This window comes from Heptranchias perlo, chromosome 4, assembly GCF_035084215.1.
Source record: "Heptranchias perlo isolate sHepPer1 chromosome 4, sHepPer1.hap1, whole genome shotgun sequence".
In the NCBI taxonomy this organism is placed as follows: domain Eukaryota; kingdom Metazoa; phylum Chordata; class Chondrichthyes; order Hexanchiformes; family Hexanchidae; genus Heptranchias; species Heptranchias perlo.
In genome coordinates this window covers 96,578,943-96,603,861 of record NC_090328.1, presented here as the reverse complement: position 1 = coordinate 96,603,861, position 24,919 = coordinate 96,578,943, and the positions used below count along the sequence as shown (strand labels likewise).

The 24,919-nt window shown below is 42.5% G+C and overlaps 1 protein-coding gene across 1 annotated transcript in view; it reads right to left on the bottom strand.

Annotated features, from left to right (window-relative positions):
- zcchc7 (zinc finger, CCHC domain containing 7) overlaps nt 1-24,919 on the bottom strand; it is a 241,829-nt gene that overhangs the window by 94,667 nt on the left and 122,243 nt on the right. The window lies entirely within an intron of this gene.

The window sequence follows — 24,919 nt, the reverse complement described above, 5'->3', positions numbered from 1 at the left end:
ACTGTTGGGCTGCATAGGGTTAACCTTGTATTGGAAGAAGGTTTTAATCTAGGTCATTCACACATACTGAAATTGCTAGCCCTCTACACTTAGTATACAATGTTCACTTTGTATTATTAGAATCAATCGTGAATAAAAAGGAGACAAAGAAGTTCAGCATTCAACTGCTTCTCTGGTCTAGTGGGCAAATATTCATCATGAGGAGGCCTCGGAAGGGCGGCTGCTCTGTCACTTCTCATGATTTCTGCAGCGCCTGCACTATGCATGAGGCTCATATTTGCAACTTTGACATTATATCATCACATCTGTTATGAGGGCATCATGCTGCCTATCTAGATGGCACTCCTGACACAAAATAGTTGATCATTTCATTATTCAGTAACAGCCTTAATCTAAATTATTAAAGAATTACTTCAAAATGCAACCATTTTATTTCTAAAAGAGTGAAAAATATTTCAAAAATGTGCAGCATCAACTGGATTAAAATTGTAATTTCTGGGCCATGCAAAGTGTGCAGCACAACACATCACACAATTAAATGATGGCATAAAGATTCACTTCCCACTCCCAAGATCCTGATCTTGGCTGCCTTGCTAAGTGGAGTCGGCTCCTCATGGATGCAGAGAATCATCACTGAGCAGTTTTCTGTGCTTCTTAGGGATCAGCTCAAGAGCAGCATAGGCTGAGGTCAGGGAGCAAGGCACCTGGCTGATCTCTCAGTCACAGGTGGAGAGGTGAGAATGGTGTGACCAAAAGGGGAAGAAAATCTGTGTTAGAATGACTGCTGACTCGTACGCTGTACATCTTGGGGTATGAAAATATTTCATTTTATATGGACAAGAAGCACACCTGTGTTTTGTTGATAAATACTTTCAGGAGCCCTGTTCATCTTTGCATGCGACTAATTTTTTTCAGCAAGTCCCACCGAATACCATTACTTTTTGTTCATTAAATGCAGTTAATATGTAGGCAGATCCCCAATTACTGTAATTTGCTGCAACTGTAATGAAGCATGCAGCAAAATGCAGCCTTGCCCTCACTAACCAGCAGTCTGTGTCCAGCCCTTTTGAATATATAAGGAAGTACTGCACAGTGTCTTCTGCCGATCATACATGCTCCACAGTAAAGAACACAATACATCATAACCACCACCTTCAGTGCAGAATGCCTCAAATATTTTAATCCTTGCACAACCCCTGATTTTCCCTGGATATTAAAGTATTCCTCTTGGAGTTTCACCAACATCCTGATCTCATTTGTTCAAAAGTTTCCTGTGGCTATAGTGAAGATCTGTTTCAAGGCTGTTTTCGTTATATTCATTCATAGAATGCTAAATTAATATTAAATGATGCTGATTGCACCAAAACAGAAAGCAACGCAGCAAACGCAAAGGTACGTTTATATCATCCTGTATTTCTTTTCCAACTGCATATTTGCCGTGCAAAATGTTTAAACTTGAGCTACAATAAGTGGTTGCTGAGCAAGTTTACCTTGAAAGTGCCAAATTTCTAAACAGTAACAGTCAGACAAAAGGGTTGCTTGTAAAATAAGAAAATTGCAGTTTGATGAAATGATGAGTTTTGACTAAAACATTGCTATGGCTCTCAGCTAACAACCAGGAAAGTAAAGGATTAATTTAACTGGCAGATTCCCACTGGAAACATTTTTACATTTAAAAAATCTATTGTATTCGATGAATCCTATATTACACCAGAGTGGGAGAAAGTGTCAAGACATGTGGAGCATATCTCTTTAAAAGCTTTGGAGATCCCATACAGGGTCACTCAAAATATGCTTTTTAAAAAAATATTCCAAAATGGAAGTAGTACAATTTTTAGCTACTTTTCAGCAATTTTTCCAGGATTTTATTTAATTCACTTTAAGGTAAATTGCTTGCACAAAAAACTAAGTTCTAATTTTGAAAAATACCATAAAGTACCCTATTTGCTGCTTCCAAACAATTTAAAGGAAACTTTTAGAGCAGCACCAACTATAAAATCAAAGTGTTCCCATTACAAGTTCGGCAAAGCTCCTTTGCAATTTTAGACTTTATATTAACATAGGTTTGAGGTCAATAGAAAGTTATGATCTTAATTGTAATTTTGGTATAGTGGAAAAATACCCCAGCACTTCCGTGATGGATTAAACTCGGTACTTCAAACTGAAACCCTCAGAGCGATTCTTTATGTGCTGCAGAAAACTGCCAATTCTGATGACTAGTTAAGTTTGATTTTAAGGTTTAAATCTGGTTGGTCACAGTATGTTTTACAGTTACTGTGCATTATGCTTTGCTCTTTATTAAGCCAAATGGAATTGATATATATCATGGTTATCCACCTAATGCTTCTTTTGATGTCAGCTTAAACAATTTTGGGACACTTTGATCCAATTTTCTGAATGGAATTTGCCAAGAGTTGGAAAATGATTTGATTTTCTGCACAGCAGGATAAATTTAAACCATTCTAAATCATATTGAAAAAAGTATCCAACCAAAAGCTCCCAAATAGAAATAGTTTTGCCAGTTTTTCAAATGAAAGAACTTGTTTAACACTAGTGGGGTCCAGGAGAATTGTATTTATGGATACTGCACTAGGACCACCATTTCACTATTAGAAACTATGATCTCACAACCTTTCATATGCAACATCCATAATGACTAGGAGAACCTTGGGTAGAACCACTGTGTTTACATGGATAAATATTTTTCAGAATATCTATGAAGATTTAGATTACATACATCAGGATACCATAAAGTTGCATAGCAACTGAGATTGCCAAATCTGTTTCTGTGGAAGAGCCGTTTTCTGCAGAAGGTAGATAAATCAAGTACAACAAGGTCATTATGCCAGGTGCTTCTTTATGGAGCTTTCTGAATGCGACTGACAGGTGAGACAGACTGCAGTATTTGGTTGGGTGGTGGGCATCAGGTCATGAGTCCTTTTTGGTGTTAATTGGTTAGTTACATCCCGTGGCAAAATGCTAGTGGCAAAAATCGGTCAGCTGACCATTTTAAGAGTTCTGATTGACTAAGATATTGCCTCATGTAGTGTAAGTATAAATAAAACACTAATAGCATAAGAATGGCACTGCCACCAACAGTGTGGATCAAAACACCAAAGGCACCAAATTAAAATTGGCAAGTTACTCGGAGACCAACTAATATTTATATTTAATGATTAGAGAAAAAAAATGCAATTGCTGGAAATGAGGTGAAACTGGAAATACGCAGAAAGTCTGCCAGCATCTGTGAAGGAAAAAGGCTGATCACTGACTGATGTGTATTTCCAGCATTTTCAATTTTTATTTTTTATTTTTATATTTATACAGTAAACATTGATTTTAGGGTAAAGAGCTCAAATAATTTAGATAAAAAAAGATTCAACAAATTAATGTTTTGGCATTTATACATTTTTAAACAGCTTTACATTTGATCTGGGCTAGTCCATGTAACCGCATTGCACAGGACTTACTTTCGACCATCCTTTTAACCCTGAAGTGACATTCTCAGAAGACTTAAGTACACCTATATTGACAAGGGGTAATTTTACAAGTTCGCGTTGCTGGCAGAGAGCCTTGCCCATCAGCAGCGTATATCGGAAATTTGGGTGCAAGTCGCTAATGGTCGGAAAATCTTGCACTCGCATTTCCAATATGCCCGCTGGCAGGTTTGGTTCCCTGGCTCTAATAAATGCCACTTACACAACTAATCCTTTCTTTATGAAGCAGGCTGCAATCAGCCATCAAAAACAACTACATACTTAGGAGGTAATAGATTCAATCCTTTTTGCAATGGCACGACCACTACACAAAGATTAGAGTCAATATGTTATAGTCGGCGAAGTCTTTTTCCTCAAATTGTTGAGTTATCTGTCTGAAATTTTATAACTAATAATTACCCATGTGGTTCAAAAAAACAGTAACTAATAAAAAGAGTAAATCATATTAACTGCACTAAATATGCACATCAGAATACACAGTACAATATCACACTTAGTGAGGAGTGGTAAGTAAACTTTTGTATGCTACTCGTTTCCACTCATCTTAACCCTTGGTTTTAATAGCACTAATTACTGTATGGAACAAACATTTGCATCAGCATTTTTAAAACCAAAAGGCTTTCTATTCTTATGTATGGTTCCATTATAAGCGGCTTTAACAATAGTTTATATTACCCATCACCAAGTATTAATATGTGAAGTTACTGGAAAGATAGTAGACAGCTCCGTTGGATTTTATAAAACTAGTTTTTAATTATTGGATCATTTTCATTAACCTTTTGACTACTGTTAAGATTTAAGCAACACAATTAATGCTATAGCCAACAAATGTGGCACCATGTATCATGAATTTTTCTTTCTTGTATATTCCCCCTTGTACCATGTGCCCACCTTCATGTTCCCAGGTCATGCAGATGTCACTCGGTGAGACACGTGTATGGGCTGCATATAAACAATGCAAGTCAACTCTAAATACATACCTTCCATCTCCCACAGGAACCTTGCCTTCATTCAGCCCCTCCGCAAAAGGTTCCGGCTGAAATGAGGACCTTACCAAGTGAGAAATATTATATCCAAATATGAGTATTACCATCCTAAAGCACAATTTGGTGTATAGCTTAATTGAAGATTGGTGGAAATGAAGAAATCTTTTGTAGCTCCAAACATTTTAATTCTGTTCATATTCAGTATTCTGCTGACACAAGTGTCTTTTTTCCTGCTAAAAAATGCACTTAAATTATGAAAAGGGAGGGTTGGTGAAATAGGAGAATCAAATTGATCAGCTAGCTGGGTGTTGAATTTTCTTTTTCTCTCTGTGAACCTCTTTCGCCTCCACTTTGATTTCAACCTAACAAAATAACAATTTACCACCAGTGTAGCTCATACAATAAAACAAAAACAACTCCTGACTAATGAGGCCCATTCCTCCCTCAGTAAAATTCCGAGGTGGCCAGGTCCAATTTCTGTCATTTAGGCGCACACTGCATACAGCAATACAATTCCATGTAGATGAACACAGCAGCTAATGGACTTTGAAAGATTTTTTGCATGTGCACTGCTCAATTCTCAACAGCTCTGTTATTCCGTATCAGAAATAGATCTCCATGGTTTATGCTCTTTATTTCCACTTGCAAATCTGATCATAACTAACTTGTGGAAATAAAACCATTGTATTTATTATTCAGTGCACTATAATCTTTCAATTTTCTTATACTGTGGTTATTGAATTACAACATATTTAAATAAATTCAAAGCTACAAATTCAAATGTCAGTAATATGTTCCTATACAAGTTCTTTTCTCAACACACTTTTTAAGGGAAGACCAAATGTTAGTTTTGTAAATAGATTGAACATTGAAAGGCTTAATATCCCAGCATTTAGACAGTCTGAATCGACAACATCAACATCCAGCTGGTACTGCAAAATGTTTCATTCTGTACTAATTTATGTGGGTCCAAAGTGAACAAAAGATATGGGGAAAAAACATATTTTCCTTAAAAAAAACTTATCTAAATTACACTCATTTTCAAAAATCAGATTATCTACGTCCCAGTACCTACCTCATCATTAAACTACACGTTGCCCTGATGATCCATTTTTCTGCAATTCTGTCAACGAGAATGGGTCTGTCCACTCACATCCACACCTGACAATCATATAAATGAGCTCCTTTACAGGAGGCTCCGTTAAAAAAAATGAAGACGATACCACCCTCCTGGTACAATGTAGTAATCCCCTAGCACTCCTGAATGACACATGCACATGGGTAACTTCCTGAGTCAGGGTCACACTGGTTGGATTTGATTCAATTCACTGACTCCGTGTAAAAGACAATGTAGTGCACTGTGTAAACAGGGACAAGGTTCACTTTGGACCCACATAAATTAGTACAGAATGAAACATTTTGCAGTACCAGCTAGATGTTGATGTTGTCGATTCAGACTGTCTAAATGCTGGGATATTAAGCCTTTCAATGTTCAATCTATTTACAAAACTAACATTTGGTCTTCTCTTAAAAAGTGTGTTGAGAAAAGAACTTGCATAGGAACATATTACTGACATTTGAATTTATAGCTTTGAATTTATTTAAATATGTTGTAATTCAATAACTACAGTATAAGAAAATTGAAAGATTATAGTACACTGAATAATAAATATAAGGTTTTTATTTCCACAAATTAGTTATGATCAGATTTGCAAGTGGAAATAAAGAGCATAAACCATGGAGATCTATTCAGCACTTTGGTTAGAACGGTAGTGAATGGAATTGGTTTTCTGTAAGAGTTTTTAATTGTAAAAAATAATGCTAAGAATCCAGTGTAAACTGTCTGATTGTTTCATTACAAGTGTTAGAAACAAACTGTATTTTTTTTTAAACGTACCTGGATTCTAAATCTAAGCAATACAATTTAAACCTCTGCCTTAAAATATAGCACAGCTTTTAGTAGCAAAACCTATAATAAATGACTAAACTGAAAGTCTCCCTATTTCTAAAAAAAAATCTGTTTTTTAAAGTTTGGAGATAGGGAACACCAGTATGTATTCCCCACTTTCTATGTCACTCTCTCAAAACATCATTGATCCTTGGTGTCAAAATCCTAGTCATGTCCACGTAGTCTGATGATTTCAGAATCAGAGCAACACGACAGGGTGGCCTTGGTCTCAAAGATCAGTGTTACATTTAAAGAACAAAGCATCTTCCTCACTGCACATCACTACTTTAGAGACCGAAGGAACAGTTAGTTATGAGGAATGGTCAGTCCACCCACGTAGGCATGGGAATTCTTTAAATAGCTCATGTCACTCTTAGTTTTAACGTGGGATCTCATTCAGAGCTGCTGAATCATTCAGGTAAAAGCAACAGGAAAACAAAGTGACTGGCAAAAATGCAAGTTGTCACATAGAATATATATATTACACACACATATCTATCTATCATGGTATTGCTCAGGGAATCAAAACCAAGAGTAGTCTCTAATTGAAGCGGGGGTACAGAGCTGAGGATTATCAGACGAAAATGCAAAGATGTAATTCAGTTCCCATTTTTAAGTGATGCATTCTGTCATTTTTATATATATTTCCATTATAAGTTCCTATGTCCACATTTATAATGGAAATTGCCTATGTAAATGTATTGTCTTGTAATTACACCCTCCCATCAGTGGTGGTGCTGCAACACCTCCCTGGCAGGAGGGTGTAATTGCATCTTGACAAGTTTACATTGGGAATGTCCGTTATAAATGTGGACAATGGAACTTATAATGGAAAAAGTTGTCTGGAAGTACGCATGCACAGATCTAGGATTTATACATATAAATACATAGCATAAGGATGAAATCTGAACCAGATGTGAATTTGCAACTTTGGCTCATTGAACTGAAAAACTTCAGTTAATGCATAAAAACCTAGCCTAGATTTGTGGTGGTACTCCTGGATATTGTGAAATCTTCCAATCCAAAATTGCCCCGACTACTAATTATTGTGAACTGGACTTTTATGTATTACTTTTAAACAGACATTTGTTTATAATTTACTACTTACCTAGCTTGGAGATCTTGTAATCACGATGACAGATAAAAAATTATGAGAAAGATTGATACAATGAAAATTACTTCAAACTAGAAGAATGATACAGGTCTTAATTTGAAGCATTGAGATTTTAAGATCGTGCCAACTACCTAAATAAGCACTATCATCATTTAGTACATCAACTCAATGTAAACTGGGTTTCCTTCACTGGAACAAAGATGGTTAAGGGGAATCTAATAAAGGTTTTCAAAATTATGAAAGGTTTTGAGAGGGTAAACAGATTTTAGATTCTTTCATTGGCTGGTGAATCAGTAATAAGGGAGCACAGACGTCAGATTAACAGTGGAAGAATGAAGGAGGAAGTAAGATTTTTTATCCCACATAGAGGGTCATTAGAATATAGAATGCTTTACCACAGTGGCTATTGAGGTAGAGACTATATCATTTTAAATACTTATCCAATTCCATTTTAAAAGGTGGAATATAAAAGGATATTGGGAATAGGCAGGGAATGGGATTAGAGGAAAGAGCTCCAGTGGTGCAGTATCTGCAAAGATGTGATGGGCCGAACAGCCTCCTTCTGCACTGCAAATTCTATGACTCTAAATGGATTTACATAGTAATTATTAGAAAGCAAGAACTAGGTACATAATAATTGTTTCAAATAAAATATGAGATGGAATTGATCACTACACGAAAAAGATAAGATCTGTGTTAAAACACGGACATTTGTGTGTGGGGGTGGGGGGGGGAGGCAGGGTTTGAGGGAGATGAGAGGTACCCAATTAAAAGTAAAACTCTAGCCATTTGAACCTCCTACCACAAATGGTCTAAGTTTAAAGAGTCCATGCAGAATACTTATCATAATATTACAGCTACTTACACTTTGTATGTACATGCTGTAGTTTAAGATATCTAAAATTGATGACAATTCTATCAATGGTTTAGTGAGTTTATTCAGTGAGTAGCTGAGTTAGAAGAACCCAGGTTTGATTTGCAGTTTGCACTGATTTCAGCTAGCACAATGGTAGGAATGCTACAATTGTCCTCAGCGCCCCTGGGTTAGGGGTGAGAAAAAGATTCAGCCAGACTACTTGCTCGTAATCTCTATTCAGTGTCCCCGGCTGGACGTGTAAATGCGTAGACATTGGGTATGGGCAGGATCAGGATTAGCTGTGATGTTGCTTGCCCCCACCTCACACAATCAAACAGGAAGGCAACACTCATTGTCAATACCACTTGGGTGAAGTGCTCGAAGGCCGAGTGCTTGTGGAACTGTACCCCATCAAGGAGTCAATGACTTCAGGATGAGAGCAAACTGGCAAGAAGAAAAGATAATTACTTCGCTAAAGTAAATTAAAAAAGCAAAGGATACTACACTTTCACTATCTTCATTAAGCACAGGCTTGTGTGTGTATCTACAGAATTTTGTTGTAATACACCTTGTTTCAATAAAATCTCATGTAGAATGTCAAAACTAAACTAGTGCCTGTATTGTGTTTTTGTTATATTCTGTTTGCATTCTACCATGAGGTTAAGTAAAGGGCAGATTTTTTGTGGCGTACACTGTACGCATTATATTGATTCAAATCTTAATCAAGTACTTGAGCCTGTACATTCTTAAAAATGTGATTTATATAGATTCCAGCCCTTTTATATATTATGCAGATAGAGTACATACACACATTTTAAAAAAGCAGTTCTGTTTTGTGTTTTACACAGAAAAAAGAAAACAATGCAATACACTCCGCAATCTAGGCTTTTGGGATGGTACACACTAGTGATCACACAATACTGATACACTACAGTTACCCCTGGCAACCTTCCTCAACTGTAACAATGCTGCCGTACAATAGCTTTCGCTGGGCTGCTTTCTCTTGAGTTAGCTAAACGCTTGGGGACCATCTGCGTCGGCATGCTTCAAAGAACGGCCTGCCTGTGGGCCTGTCACTCCGAACACCACCTCTCTGACCCCGACTAAATGGAACTTTCAATCCATTTTTGTCCTCCCTGTTGACTTCTCCTATTAAGGCAACCCTTTCACAAAGAAAGCGGAAGAGTGGGCTAACTACACCCAAGAAAGGTGGTGTCTGATACATCTGAACACAAGGATTAGCAAGCCAATACATAACAAAAGATAGTGAAGGAAAATGCAGTGGCATAGAAAAATATTGTTTTAGTCAGATCCTTCAAGAATACAATGTGTACCTGTTTCAGACAGTCAACTGGACAGTAATTCTTTAATGAAAGAAACAAGTGCTGTAGGACAATAAGCTCAAACATTTTTGGGGGAACATTAAGGACTTTTTGGGAGGGGGGGCTGCGGCAGTGTGGAATGGACGATTTGGCTGCAGCTGTACTCAAACTCCACTAGCTCCGGTTTCGAAGCATCAACCTCACATCTGATCAATTTGACCTTTCACCAGCATATTCCTAAAGTAATTGTCAGCTTGGCTTAGTCGTAGCACTTTCACATCTGAGTCAGAAGGTTGTAGGTTCAAGCCCCAATCCAGGACTTGTCGGAAGTACTGTGTCTGTTGAGACGGATATAAAAGATTCTGTGACACTATTCAAAGAACAGGTGTCCTGACCAACATTCATCCCTTAAGTAAAACCACTAATAAACGGGTTAATTGATCATTTATCTTATTTGCCGTTTGTAAGACCTTACCATGTGAAAATTGACTGCCGGGTTTACCTACAGAACAACAATGACTACACTTTGAAAGTAATTCACTGGCTGTGAAGTGCATACGGATGTGAAAAGCACTATATAAATGTTGGTTCTTTCTACAGTTAGTTCTAAATAAACATCTCCTGGGTGACATAATTCTGTACACTCAAAACCTGAAATCACATGGGTGAATATGGCAAATTGCTTTACATTAATTTTTGTTTCCATCCATCTTATTGAATAAGGGACATCAATGATGAGATCACACATTGTATTAGATTGTTATTTATTCCAGTCACAATGGAGTGATCTCTATGGTTTCACTGGATTTTGGATTGTACCAGTTTTTAAACTTACAACAGCACTGTGCATCAGTGTGGTCATGCACAAATGTAAGAAACAACTGGAATTTTATTTTTTATTAATTAAGCAAAATGAGATGAACAAAAATCTCAGCTCATGGACTGCAATAGTTGCATTACTGTTACAGATCACCAGGTGCAGTTGGCACTACACATGGATACCTCAAAGAAAAATTAAAAACTTCAACAAAGCATTATTTAGCCCCTTCTCTTGCAGGTGGAAGGTCAGCTATGACTTCAAGGTATCCTTTAGCATCTTGCCAAAGTGGACTTTCTTCATATGTGAGCCGAGACAGCAAGTGTCACCATATTTGACTGCGGGGAGTATCACTGTCGAGTCCAATCCAGTCTTCACCCAATTTCAACACATGCATGCTTTCTAACAGAGATCACTAGATAACAAGTAGGAGTGAGAACCTTGGCTCTTCTTCCCTTCTCACTAGTCCAGGAGAAGCGGGGCCAATGAAGGCCCTCACCATTTCCCTGACTGAAATCAAGGGATCAAATTTCAGCACTTCCTGGTCTGCATTAGTAACACAACGAGGCACTGGGAAGCTCCAGTGCATTATTGTATTTTAATTTACAATGCATCACCCTTCAGATATTAAAAATGACAGCTAGTATTTTAATGAAAAGGTTAAGATTCATTTTATTAGTGTCATGGTTAATTACTTTGTTACTGTTGAAGTCACATTTTTTTCCAAAAATGAATCCCAAGAATCTTTAAGTTTAATAAAGTCTATAACTTTGTAAATTGTACAGTGATTTTAGTAATCAAAACTTTCTGAACATATAAGAAATGTGATATATAACTGAATATCTGATCATTTAAAAATGAAGACAATTATTTCTAGCTTGTATGATGTATAAATGCATGCTGCTGTTGTTAAGATAAAATAAATTGTAAAGATACCTTGCCTATATTTCCCCCCAAAAAATACTTCTGGGTGCTCCACTACGAGTGCATGTGTGTGTGTGTGTGTGTGTGTGTGTGTGCACATGTGTGTACATGAGTATGTGTATGAACGTGTGCATGTGTGTGTAATTGGTTGGGGGGAGGGAGCGAGGAGGTGATTATAACAAAGCCATTTTCCCCAAACTTCAAAGCTTTGCATTTGCATTAGGCAGTGGAGCTTCACAGTATCAGTCACAGCTCAGAATCAAAACTGCAGCTGGTAGAAGAACTGATCAGTTGGAGAAGAAAATCTCTGGGTGATGAGAACGTTGGACCAAAGGAAACAATGGTGGAGAGGATCAGAGAATCAAACTCAATTTTTAGCTGAGGCAAAAAAAAGAGCCCTCGTGATACAGGCACTTCCAGATGGGTTTTACTATTGAAGCTAATGCAGAAGGAGCTTAAATCCTAATTCCAAACTAAAATATTTATAAACAATTAGATATTTATTTATATCTTAAATATCATTGTAATTTCACTCAGACTTAAACCTATTATAAAGTTTTTAAATTTCTAAAAATATCTTCAATAATAAGTAGTGCTTTAATAGGAAAAGTCCTTTCAGCACAGCATAACAACAGAACTGAATGTTCACTTTAAAATTCAAGAGGTTAAATAATAATCTATATAAAAGTTTTGCATCTAACTCCCGTAATTCACGTTGTTTTGAAGAGGAGAGGAAGTGGCATCAATACTCCTACTCAAAAAGTCCATCCTCGATCCTTCTGTCCTCTCTGGCTACTACGTCATCTCCAATTCTTCTCTAATATCCTTGAATGTGTTATTGCCTCCCAACTCCATGCTCCTCTCTCCCACAGCTCCCTGGGAAACCTCTTTTAGTCCATTTGTTGCCCCACCCACAGCTCCGAGACCGCCCTGGTCAAAGTCACCAATGACATTCTAAGATATTGCGACAAATAATACACTATCTCTCCTTAACTGCGACTCGGCATTCAACATGATTGATCACATCCTCCTCCACCACCTCTGCTCCAAGATCCACCTCCATGGGACTGTCCTTGTGTGGTTCCAATCCTATCTGTCCTAACACAGCCAGCACATCTCCAGCAATAGCTTCTCCTTCCATACGGTCACTTCTGGTATACACAAAGGTTCCTCAGTGCCTTCCTTTTCCACATTTACATGTTTCCCCTCAGCCACATCATATTTAGATACAAAGTCAATTTCCACATGCATACTCTTGACACCCAACTCCACATCTCCACCACTTCCCTCAACTCCACAACTATCTCTGTCTCTGCCTCTGCCCCTGCCCCCCTCTATTCCACCATAGGTGGCAAAGCTTTTAGCTATCTCGGTCCTAGAATCTGGAACTCCCTCCCTAAACCTTTCCAACAAGTTTCCTCTTTCCCCATGTTTTAACACTTTTTCAAAAAAAATCTATTTGATCACCTTTCCTAACTCCCCCAATTGATGCTTGGTGTCAATTTTTGCTCCTTTTGGATATTTTTCTACATTAAAGGCGTTATATAAATATATGGTTGTTGTTGTCATCGTCATTCCTCCAAGGTGTCACACCTCAGGGCTTCACATGCTATAAGGCAAAAATTAGTGATAGAAGTGTTTACTTCAGCCTAAATTACCAGTCAAACATCTGATTAACTAAATGTGAAGTACTGATGAGAAATCAGTACTAATTAATTAAATAATAAGTAATTTAATAAGTAATGTTGGAAATACCTGCAAGAAATTTTCCCTCACAGAGGCCAACCCTGAGGTTTCAGTTGGACACTTCATCTAGGCCCAGATACTATCAACAAATCCTGTTGTCTGCACAAGATCCATCATCAGAGTTAACATTTTGACTCTGCTCCTACGGGACTGCAGTATCCAGAGTGCACCATCAGAACCTCTCTCACCTGATAACTAGGTAGAAAAGGACCAACGAGTTCTAGTTCCTGTGGTGAAACCAAGATGCATAATGGGAATTGTAGTTTTTACTCTGCTTTTGTGGAATAGAATAGCTGGACTATACTGTGAAAGACCAGGCATTAAATTTACAATTAACTGTGAGGCAGGGAACTACAGAAGAAATCAATAACAGAATAATTTAATTATTTTCCACGTTTAATATGGTGTTACATGGCACTACCGTCTCGGAGCCTCCTTTGTCCTGCCACCAGTAGTCCTAGAATAATCCACACTTAAAACGCATTTTATAGTTTACAGAACATAAAACAAAACTACACAGTACATTCGATTCAGCAGTTCCAAGAAAACTCTTGATCTCCCAACCTCTTCCAGTTCTTTTTACTTCTGTTGAATCTCACCCTTTTATGCTCACCAGGCTAGAGGAGGTCTCCACCCACCCTAGTAGCAATTATCTCTTAAAGGCGATGTTCTTTAAGGGTCAATACCCTTACTCTGGTATCAGGGCCCTCATCAGCCTGTGGCTGACATATCAGCCCTCAATCAATACCCCCACCCCAGCATACAGCCATCGGCTCTAGTAGCATGCGTTGAAAGGCAGTACGCTCGGGAGAGGGCATCAGCATTCCCATGAGCTGCCCGGAGTTCCACCTCAAAACAGTAGGGCCGGAACGACAAAAACCACTGGGTAACACGGGCATTCTGTTCATTGTTAGTCCGCAGCCACCTGAGGGGCACGTGATCAGTCACTGAGAGAAACTAGCATCCCAGCAGGTAGCATCTTAAAGTTTTTACTGCCCATTTAATTGACAGGCACTCCTTCTCTACAGTAGCGCATCTTTGCTCCCTAGGCAACAGTTTTCTGCTAAGGTTGAACACTGGATGTTCCTCTCCCTCAATTATTTAAGAAAGTACAGTTCCCAAACCCACCTCTGAGGCATCGGTCTGCAGAACAAACTTTTGGTTAAAGTCTGGGACCATGAACACAGGATCATTACATAGGTCTTGGATCAGGTCCCCGAAAGTAGCCTCTGCCTCAGGGTTCCACCGGACCAGGTTTGGTGCTTTTGCTTTAGTCATGTCGGTAAGCAGGGGGGGCGCTTGAGGAGCAAAGTCAGGAATATATCATTGGTAGTAACCGAAAACACCCAAAAAGGCCCTGACATGCTTCTTATTCACTGGTCAGGGCTAGAGTTTTATAGCTTCAACTTTGCTTACATGAGGCTTCACCACCCCACCCCACCCCTACAGTGTACCTTAGGTATTAGCTCTCTGACAACCCAACGTGGCATTTCTCTGGGTTTGCCATGAGCCCAAATATTCTTAGGATGTCTAACACAGCATCTACTTTATGTAAATGGAAACCCCAACTGTACTATAGATGATAACATCACACAAGTATGCTGCCACATAATGCCAGTACGCTTTCGTCAAATCTAAGGTGATAAGATAAGTGGCTTTCCCCAGTCTCTCAATCAACTCATTCATCCGGGGCATTGGGTAAGCATCGAATTTAGATAACTCATTCAGCTTCCGAAAGTCATTACAGAACCAGCTGCCGTCAGGTTTCAGAAACAAAACAATGGGGCTACTCCAATCACTATGTGATTCTTCAATCACACCTAGTTTTTTTTTATTCGTTCATGGGATGTGGGCGTCGCTGGCAAGGCCAGCATTTAGTGCCCATCCCGAATTGCCCTTGAGAAGGTGGTGGTGAGCAGTCTTCTTGAACTGCTGCAGTCCATTTGGTGAAGGTTCTCCCACAGTGCTGTTAGGTAGGGAGTTCCAGGATTTTGACCCAGCGACGATGAAGGAACAGCGATATATTTCCAAGTCAGGATGGCGTGTGACTTGGAGGGGAACGTGCAGGTGGTGTTGTTCCCACGTGCCTGCTGCCCTTGTCCTTCTAGGTGGTAGAGGTCGCGGGTTTGGGAGGTGCTGTCGAAGAAGCCTTGGCGAGTTACTGCAGCGCATCCTGTAGACGGTACACACTGAGGCCACAGCACGCCGGTGGTGAATGGAGTGAATGTTTAGGGTGGTGGATGGGGTGCCAATCAAGCGGGCTGCTTTGTCCTGGATGGTGTCGAGCTTCTTGAGTGTTGTTGGCAAGTGGAGAGTATTCCATCACACTCCTGACTTGTGCCTTGTAGAAGGTGGAAAGCGTTTGGGGAGTCAGGAGGTGAGTCACTTGCCGCAGAATACCCAGCCTCTCACCTGCTCTTGTAGCCACAGTATTTATGTGGCTGGTCCAGTTAAGTTTCTGGTCAATGGTGACCCCCGGATGTTGATGGTGGGGGATTCGGCCATGGTAATGCCGTTGAATGTCAAGGGGAGGTGGTTAGACTCTCTCTTGTTGGAAATGGTCACTGCCTGGCACTTGGCTGGCACGAATGTAACTTGCCACTTATCAGCCCAAGCCTGGATGTTGTCCAAGTCTTGCTGCATGCAGGTACGGACTGCTTCATTATCTAAGGGGTTGCAAATGGAACTGAACACTGTGCAATCATCAGCGAACATCCCCATTTCTGACCTTCTGTTAGAGGGAAGTTCACTGATATAGCAGCTGAAGATGGGTGGGCCTAGGACACCGCCCTGAGGAACTCCTGCAGCAATGTCCTGGGGCTGAGATGATTGGCCTCCAACAATCACTACCATCTTCCTTTGTGCTAGGTATGACTCCAGCCACTGGAGAGTTTTCCCTGATTCCCATTGACTTCACTTTTACTAGGGCTCCTTGGTGCCACACTTGGTCAAATGCTGCCTTGATGTCAAGGGCAGTCACTCTCACCTCACCTCTGGAATTCAGCTTTTTTGTCCATGTTTGGACCAAGGCTGTAATGAGGTCTGGAGCCGAGTGGTCCTGGCGGAACCCAAACTGAGCATCGGTGAGCAGGTTATTGGTAAGTGCCGCTTGACAGCACTGTCATCGACAACTTCCATCACTTTGCTGATGATTGAGAGTAGACTGAGGGGGCAATAATTGGCAGGATTGGATTTGTCCTGCTTTTTGTGGACAGCACATACCTGGACATTTTTCCACTTTGTCGGGTAGATGCCAGCGTTGTAGCTGCACTGGAACAGCTTGGCTAGAGGCGCGGCTAGTTCTGGAGCACAAGTCTTCAGCACTGCAGCCGGGATGGTGTCAGGGCCCATAGCCTTTGCTGTATCCAGTGCACTTAGCCGCTTCTTGATATCACGTGGAGTGAATCGAATTGGCTGAAGACTGGCTTCTGTGATGGTGGGGATATTGAGAGGAGGCAGAGATGGATCATCCACTCGGCACTTCTGGTTGAAGATGGTTGCAAACGCTTCAGCCTTGTCTTTTGCACTCACGTGCTGGACTCTGCCATCATTGAGGATGGGGATGTTCATGGAGCCTCCTCCTCCCGTTAGTTGTTTAATTGTCCACCACCATTCATGACTGGATATGGCAGGACTGCAGAGCTTTGATCTGATCCGTTGGTTGTGGAATCGCTTAGCTCTTTCCACAGCATGTTGCTTCCATTGTTTAGCATGCATGTAGTCCTGTGTTGTAGCTTCACCAGGTTGGCACCTCATTTTTAGGTATGCCTGCTGCTGCTCCTGGCATGCTCTTCTACACTCCTCATTGAACCAGGGTTGATCCCCTGGCTTGTTGGTAATGGTAGAGTGAGGAATATGCTGGGCCTTGAGGTTACAGATTGTGCTGGAATACAATTCTGCTGCTGCTGATGGCCCACAGCGCCTCATGGATGCCCAGTTTTGAGCTGCTAGATCTGTTCTGAATCTATCCCATTTAGCACAGTGGTAGTGCCACACAGCACGTTGGATGGTGTCCTCAGTGTGAAGATGGGACTTCGGCTCCACAAGAACTGTGCGGTGGTCACTATTACCAATACTGTCATAGACAGATGCATTTGCGACTGGTAGATTGGTGGGGACGAGGTCAAGTACAAGTAGGTTTTTCCCCTCGTGTTGGTTCGCTCACCACCTGCCGCAGGCCCAGTCTGGCAGCTATGTCCTTCAGGACTCGGCCAGCTCAGTCAGTAGTGGTGCTACCAAGCCACTCTTGGTGATAGACATTGAAGTCCCCCATCCAGAATACATTCTGTGACCTTGCTATACTCAGTGCTTCCTCCAAGTGGTGATCAACATGGAGGAGGACTGATTCATCAGCTGAGGGAGGGCAGTAATCAGCAGGAGGTTTCCTTGCCCATGTTTGACCTGATGCCATGAGATTTCATGGGGTCTGGAGTCAATGTTGAGGACTCCCACAGCCACTCCCCCCTGACTGTATATCACTGTGCCGCCACCTCTGGTGGGGCTGTCCTGCCGGTGGGACAGGACATACCCAGGTATGTTCCAACATCCTCTTAATCTCCTGGCTAACTTCCCTGTATTTGGCTGCTGGGATTCTGTAGGGTCTTTATTGTCGCCCCGGGTGGCATCACCAGGTCGCCCTCGTCCTCCCGGGTCGAGTGTCCTAGGCCCAACCATCTTCAGCTGCTTCATCAATGACCTTCCCTCCATCATAAGGTCAGAAATGGGGATGTTCGCTGATGACTGCACAGTGTTCAGTTCCATTCGCAACCCCTCAGATAATGAAGCAGTCCGAGCCCGCATGCAGCAAGACCTGGACAACATCCAGGCTTGGGCTCATAAGTGGCAAGTAACATTCGCGCCAGATAAGTGCCAGGCAATGACCATCTCCAACAAGAGAGAGTCTAACCACCTCCCCTTGACATTCAACGGCATTACCATCGCAGAATCCCCCACCATCAACATCCTGGGGGTCACCATTGACCAGAAACTTAACTGGACCAGCCATATAAATACTGTGGCTACGAGAGCAGGTCAGAGGCTGGGTATTCTGCGGCGAGTGACTCACCTCCTGACTCCCCAAAGCCTTTCCACCATCTACAAGGCACAAGTCAGGAGTGTGATGGAATACTCTCCACTTGCCTGGATGAGTGCAGCTCCAACAACACTCAAGAAGCTCGACACCATCCAAGATAAAGCAGCCCGCTTGATTGGCACCCCATCCACCACCCTAAACATTCACTCCCTTCACCACCGGCGCACTGTGGCTGCAGTGTGCACCATCCACAGGATGCACTGCAGCAACTCGCCAAGGCTTCTTCGACAGCACCTCCCAAACCCGCGACCTCTACCCCCTAGAAGGACAAGGGCAGCAGGCGCATGGGAACAACACCACCTGCACGTTCCCCTCCAAGTCACACATCATCCCGACTTGGAAATATATCGCCGTTCCTTCATTGTCGCTGGGTCAAAATCCTGGAACTCCCTTCCTAACAGCACTGTGGGAGAACCGTCACCACACGGACTGCAGCGGTTCAAGAAGGCGGCTCACCACCACCTTCTCAAGGGCAATTAGGGATGGGCAATAAATGCCGGCCTTGCCAGCGACGCCCACATCCCGTGAACGAATTTTTAAAAAAAATATCTTGGTTTTGATCTGCCATGTGCTGAGCCTGCCTATACTGATCCTCAGCCAGTTCACTAGAGAGGTGAACTGTTCTTTGTACCTTGGAACCAGGGGCCTCTATCGGTTCCTCCTTCTCTCTCCATGGCTTCAGGAGGTTCACGTGGTATATCTGTTCAGGTTGCCTGATCTTACAGTTCACCGAGCCCACAGCCTCTATAACCTCATACAGTCCCTGCCAGCATGCAAAGAGACCATATGACCGTAAGAGATTGGAGCAGGAGTAGGGCATTTGGTCCCTCGAGCCTGCTCCGCCATTTAATGAGATCATGGCTGATCTGATTTTTACCTCAACTCCACTTTCCCGCCCTTTCCCCATATCCTTTGACTCCCTTGCTGATCAAAAATTTGTCTAACTCAGCCTTGAATGTATTCAATGACTCAGCCTCCACAGCTTTTTGGGGTAAAGAATTCCAAAGATTCACGACCCTCTGGGAGAAGAAATTCCTCCTCATTTCCATCTTAAACGAGTGACTCCTTATTCTGAGACTATGCCCCCTAGTTTTAGATTCCCCCATGAGGAGTAACACCCTTTCAGCATCTACCCTATCGAGTCCCCTCAGAATCCTGTATGTTTCAATAAAATCTCCTCTCATTCTTCTAAACTCCAATGAGTACAGACCCAACCTGTTCAATCCTTCCTCATAAGACAACCCTTCCATACCCGGAATCAACCTAGTGAACCTTCTCTGAACTGCTTCCAATGCAAGTATGTCCTTCCTTAAATAAGGGCACCAGAACTGTACGCAGTACTCCAGGTGTGGTCTCACCAGCACCCTGTACAGTTGTAGCATGACTTCCCTGCTTCTATACTCCATCCCCCTAGAAATAAAGGCCAATATTCCGTTTGCCTTCCGGAGTACCTGCTGCACCTGTATGTTGACTTTTTGTATTTCATGTACGAGGACACCCAGATCCCTCTGTACTGCAGCATTTTGTAGTATTTCTCCATTCAAATAATATTTTGCTTTTTTATTTTTCCTCCCACAGTGGGTGACTTTACATTTTCCCACATTATATTCCATCTGCCAAATTTTTGCCCATTCGCTTCACCTGTCAATATCCCTTTGCAGACACTCTGTGTCCTCATCGCAACGTGCTTTTCCACCTATCTTTGTGTCATCAGCAAATTTTGCCACAAGATACTCTGTTCCTTCATCCAAGTCATTGATATATATTGTAAATAGTTGAGGCCCCAGCACTGATCCTGCGGCACCCCACTAGTTACAGATTGCCATTTTGAAAATGACCCTTTTATCCCGACCCTTTGTTTTCTGTTAGTTAGCCAATCCTCTATCCATGCCTGTATATTACCCCCAACACCATGAGCTCTTGTGTAGTAATCTTTTATGTGGCACCTTATCAAGTGCCTTTTGGAAATCCAAATATACTGCATCCATTGGTTCCCCTTTATCCACCCTGCCCGTTACTTCCTCAAAGAACTCTAATAAATTTGTCAGACATGATTTCCCCTTCATAAAACAATGTTGACTCTCCTTGATTGTATTATGAGTCTCCAAATGTCCTGCTACTACTTCCTTAATAATGGATTCTAGCATTTTCCCAGTGACAGATGTTAGGCTAACTGGTCTATAATTACCTGCTTTCTGTCTCACTCCCTTCTTGAATAGGGGTGTTACATTTGCGGTTTTCCAATCCGCTGGGACCTTTCCAGAATCTAGTGAATTCTGGAAGATTACAACCAATGCATCCACTATCTCTGTAGCCACTTCCTCCAAGACCCTCGGATGCAAGCAATCAGGTCCAGGGGACTTGTCAGCCTTTAGACCCATTAGTTTACCTAGTACTTTTTCTCTAGTGATGGTGATTGTTTTTAGTTCCTCCCTGAAAGCTTGCTTTCAGGTGTGGTGACAAGGACCATAACTTAGTCACCTGATCAGAACCTACTGACTGCAGCCTCTTTATTGTACTGGGCTCTCTGGTTTACCTGCGCCTCCTCTAAATGAGCCCTTGCTATGGGAGTAACCACCTTGATCCACTCTCTCGTCTTAACTACATGTTCAATAACATTTTTGGAGGAACGGTTTTGTTCCTCCCATTCCTCTTTAGCTATGTTGAGGGTTCCCCGAAGCTGTCACCCATACAGCAGCTCAAACAACCTGTAGAGGTCTGTGGCACCTCCCTGACTGAAAACACGAGATACGGCAGTAAGATATCCCAATTTCTCCCATCCTTATCCACAACCTTTTTTTAACATACTCTTGACGGTTCTATTGAACCTCTCCACAAGGTTTGAGTGTGATACATGGAGGTCCTCAGACTCTTAATGTGGAGCAAGGTACAGAGGTCTTTCATCAGTTTGGACACAAAGGTAGTCCCCTGGTCCATTAAGATCTCCACCCTGGAGAACATTTTCACTAACTCGCCTGCTATGGTTTTAGAGGTTGTATTCCTTAGTGGGATCGTCTTGGGATAGCACACGGCATAATCAACAACTACTAAAATATATTGGTGTCCGCACGCTGACCTCTCCAGCGGCCCCACTAGATCCATAGCAATCCTTTCAAAGAGCACCTCAACTATCATAAGAGGGGCTCATGGAGCGTGATAGTGAGATCTTGGTCCAGACAGCTGATACTCCGGACAGGTGGTACAGAACCAACGTACTTCTTCATACACCCCTGGCAAGAACTACCTCAACAGCTGCTCCACAGTCTTCTCCATCCCCAGGTGACCTCCGAATAGATGCTTGAGAGCCAAGTCAAGGACTATTCGCCTATGTATCCATGGCACTAGCAAGTGCTTCACTTCTTCCCGATGCTCCTGAGTCACTCTGCATAGAAGGTCATTCTTCACTATATAAGGCCCAGGACCTTTTGTTTTACCCTCAGCGGGTAATTTATTACCACCTCTTGCTTCACGTTTTGTAGGACTAGGTCATTTACCTGTTCCCGTTGAAAGTCTGAATTACACACATCCAGTCCCTCAAAATTTACCCCTTCCTCCCTGGGAGGTCAGCCTGAGGCGTTCCTCTCTCCCCATTCATACCAGGCCTTGGTTCCACCTCTGGGGCTGGCGAATCAGAAGTGTCAGGGTCTTGGTCCGCTTCTGAAATTTAGGAACCTCTGCCGTACTTCCTCATGCTTCGTCTCTCCTCCGTTCCCTTTTCGATTTTCTGGGTTTCCTGGACCCCTGATACAACGCCAGATCCGAGAAGGGAAACACTTGGGAGAGGCCTCCCTTTCGTGTAGGCAGTCTGCATCACCTCCCTTCTTTTGTTTCAGGGTATTAAAATCTGGGAAATCCCTCCCCAGTATTACAGGCCGAAGTGGCTTTGGTACCATCCTAGCCTTTACCTCCCACACATCTCCCCTCACTTCCACCTTGATCCAGGTGCTGGGGTAATAGAACACCTCTCCATGTACACACTTTATTCCTGTTTTGTCCATCTGGTCTAGATCTGAAGGGCCTACTCGGGCTGGGGAAACCAAGGTTACTGCATTCCCCGAGTCAGTAAGGGCCATCGCCTCCTTTCCATTAACCGTTACCTTTTCTAGGAAGGGGTGAGCAGCCTCCATGTGGCTCACAAGCTCCATGACCCAACTCGGATAATCCATGCTGGCATTCCTGAATTTCCTGAGGCTGCATTGCATGGGTTCCTCCTAGTTTGGGCAGTGTGTCGCTACATAGCCCCACTCATCACAACGGTAATACCGCTACATTTTCCCTGGATTCCTGTTTACCCCAAGATTTGTATTTATCTTGGCTGCACCCATAAGTCTGTTCACGGCCCTTCGCCGCTCTTCAACACCACCTTGCCCCCTTGAGTTTTATCAGCCTTTGATCCAGTCCCATTCTTCAGACTTGGGGGCCGCCCAGGATTTTGTGGCCTGGAGAACATGAGATCTGAACAGTTCCTCCGCAGTGAGTTATCTTTCAACCAGCGCAATCAACTCTTGGGCATTGGCCGGGTCCCCTTGATCTACCCACTTCTTTATCTGGAGTGGAAGGGCTCGTAGGTAGTGATCCCATACCAGCAACTCAATGATCCTTGCAGGGGAGTTGCTGTCAGATTGAAGCCACCACCTGGCCAAATGGACCAAGTCAAACATGTGAGAGCGGGATGCCTTCCCTCCTAGTAGGACCAGGTGTTGAACCTCTGAGCCCGCACAGTTGAGGTGACGCCAGCCCTGGCAAGGATCTCCGCCTTCAATTGTGGGTAGTTGGCCGCCGCCTGCGGCTCCAGGTCAAAGTGGGCCTTCAGAGCATCGCCCATTAAGAAAGGTGCTACAATGCCAGCCCACTGATCATGTGGCCACCTCTCCCACTCGGCACATCTTTCAAAGGCCAAGAGGTATGCCTCCACATCGTGCTCTGGAGTCATTTCCTGTAGCCCTAGACTGGCTCTGTTGGGGGGGGGGGGTCAGGAATCTCCCATCCAATCTACCTGGCCCTGCTTCTGCCTACCCGACTCTGGGCGGCTTGATTCAATAATAGTTGGGTGGTCTCCAGCTGGGCCTCAAGGATCTGAGTGGTCCTCTGTCGTGCGGCCCGGTGGACTTCCTGCTGGGCTTCAAGGATCTGAGTGGTCCTCTCTTGCGCAGCCCGGTGAGCCTCTTGCAGACCTCGTGTGGCCCAAACAGTTCTCTAAACATGCCCACTGTTCTGGGTTGGTCTCTTTCTCTATTAGAAACACCGATCCCACTTCTGACACCACATGTTTCATGGCACTACCGTCTCTGAGCCTCCTTTGTCCTACAAACAGTAGTCCTAGAACAATCCGTACTTAAAACATTTTTTATATTTTACAGACCATAAAACAAAACAAATTCAATTCAGCAGGACCAAGAAAACTCTCCATCTCCCTGCCTCTTCTAGTTCTTTTTACTTCTGTTGAACCTCGCCCTTTTATGCTCACCTGGCTGGGGGAGGTCTCCACCCACTCCAGTAGCAATTAACTCTTAAGAGGCGAGGTTCTCAAAGGGACAATACCCGTACTCTGGTATCAGTGCCCTCATCAGCCTGCAGCTGACATACCAGCCCTCAATCACCTTGTTACAACGGTTTACGCCATTAAATAAAATTTACGAGCCAAGTGTGTTGTTTGGGATTTTTGTTTTGCATTGCAGAGAACAGATGCTTGTGTCAGGGTCAAAGGGTAAGGTTTATGAGCTGCTTTGTTGCTGACCTTGGAAACGGTAGCCAGAATCAGTCAACCAGTCAGTCAGTACTGGACCATGGCAAATAAGCACCTGTTCAGGTGCTGGCTAATAATGAGTTGAGAATGGCAAATCTGTATCAACAACAGCTTTGGTAAGAACTACAAATCTGGCACGGGAAGAAAAGGAGGTAAAACACATTGTAAAAAAAAAGAGAAAAAGACAGAAGGTTTTGAGCAGGGAAGAATGAACAAATAAAGTACTTGAATCTTAAGCAAATGCCACAAATCTACTGTGGGAGGTAGAACAAGTAAATTGAATGGTTTTGGAATGAAAGAACAAAGTTGATTGAACCTTGAGTAAGTTTTATAAAGTGGTAGATAAATAGTATTGCAAATATTGTATCTGTGAGGCCCAGTATCTTTCAGTACCAGTAAGATGTGTATTATCTTTAGTTCATCAATCATGTAATATACTGCTTCAGTAAATTCAGAATTACAGCAATGTGTGAACCGCTGTTGCTTTTAGGCTGCAGCAGGAACAAGGTAAACATCAAAAACTGCAGCTTAGGTCCTAAACTTCACTTGTAGGTCCGGTAACACCTCGATTTTAAAATTCTCATCCTATTTCCATGGCCTTGCCCCTCCCTATCTCTGTATCCTCTTCCAGCCCTACAGCCCTTCGAGATCTCTGCGCTCCTCCAATTCTGGTCTTTTGCGCGACTTTCATCACTCCACAAATGGTGGCCGCGCCTTCACCTGCCTAGGCCTCAAGCTCTGGAATTCCTTCCCTAAATCTCTCCATTTCTCTCTGCTCCTTTAAGACGCTCCTTAAAACCTACCTCTTTGACCAAGCTTTTGGTCATCTGTCCTAATATCTCCTTATGTGGCTCGGTGTCAAATTTTGTTT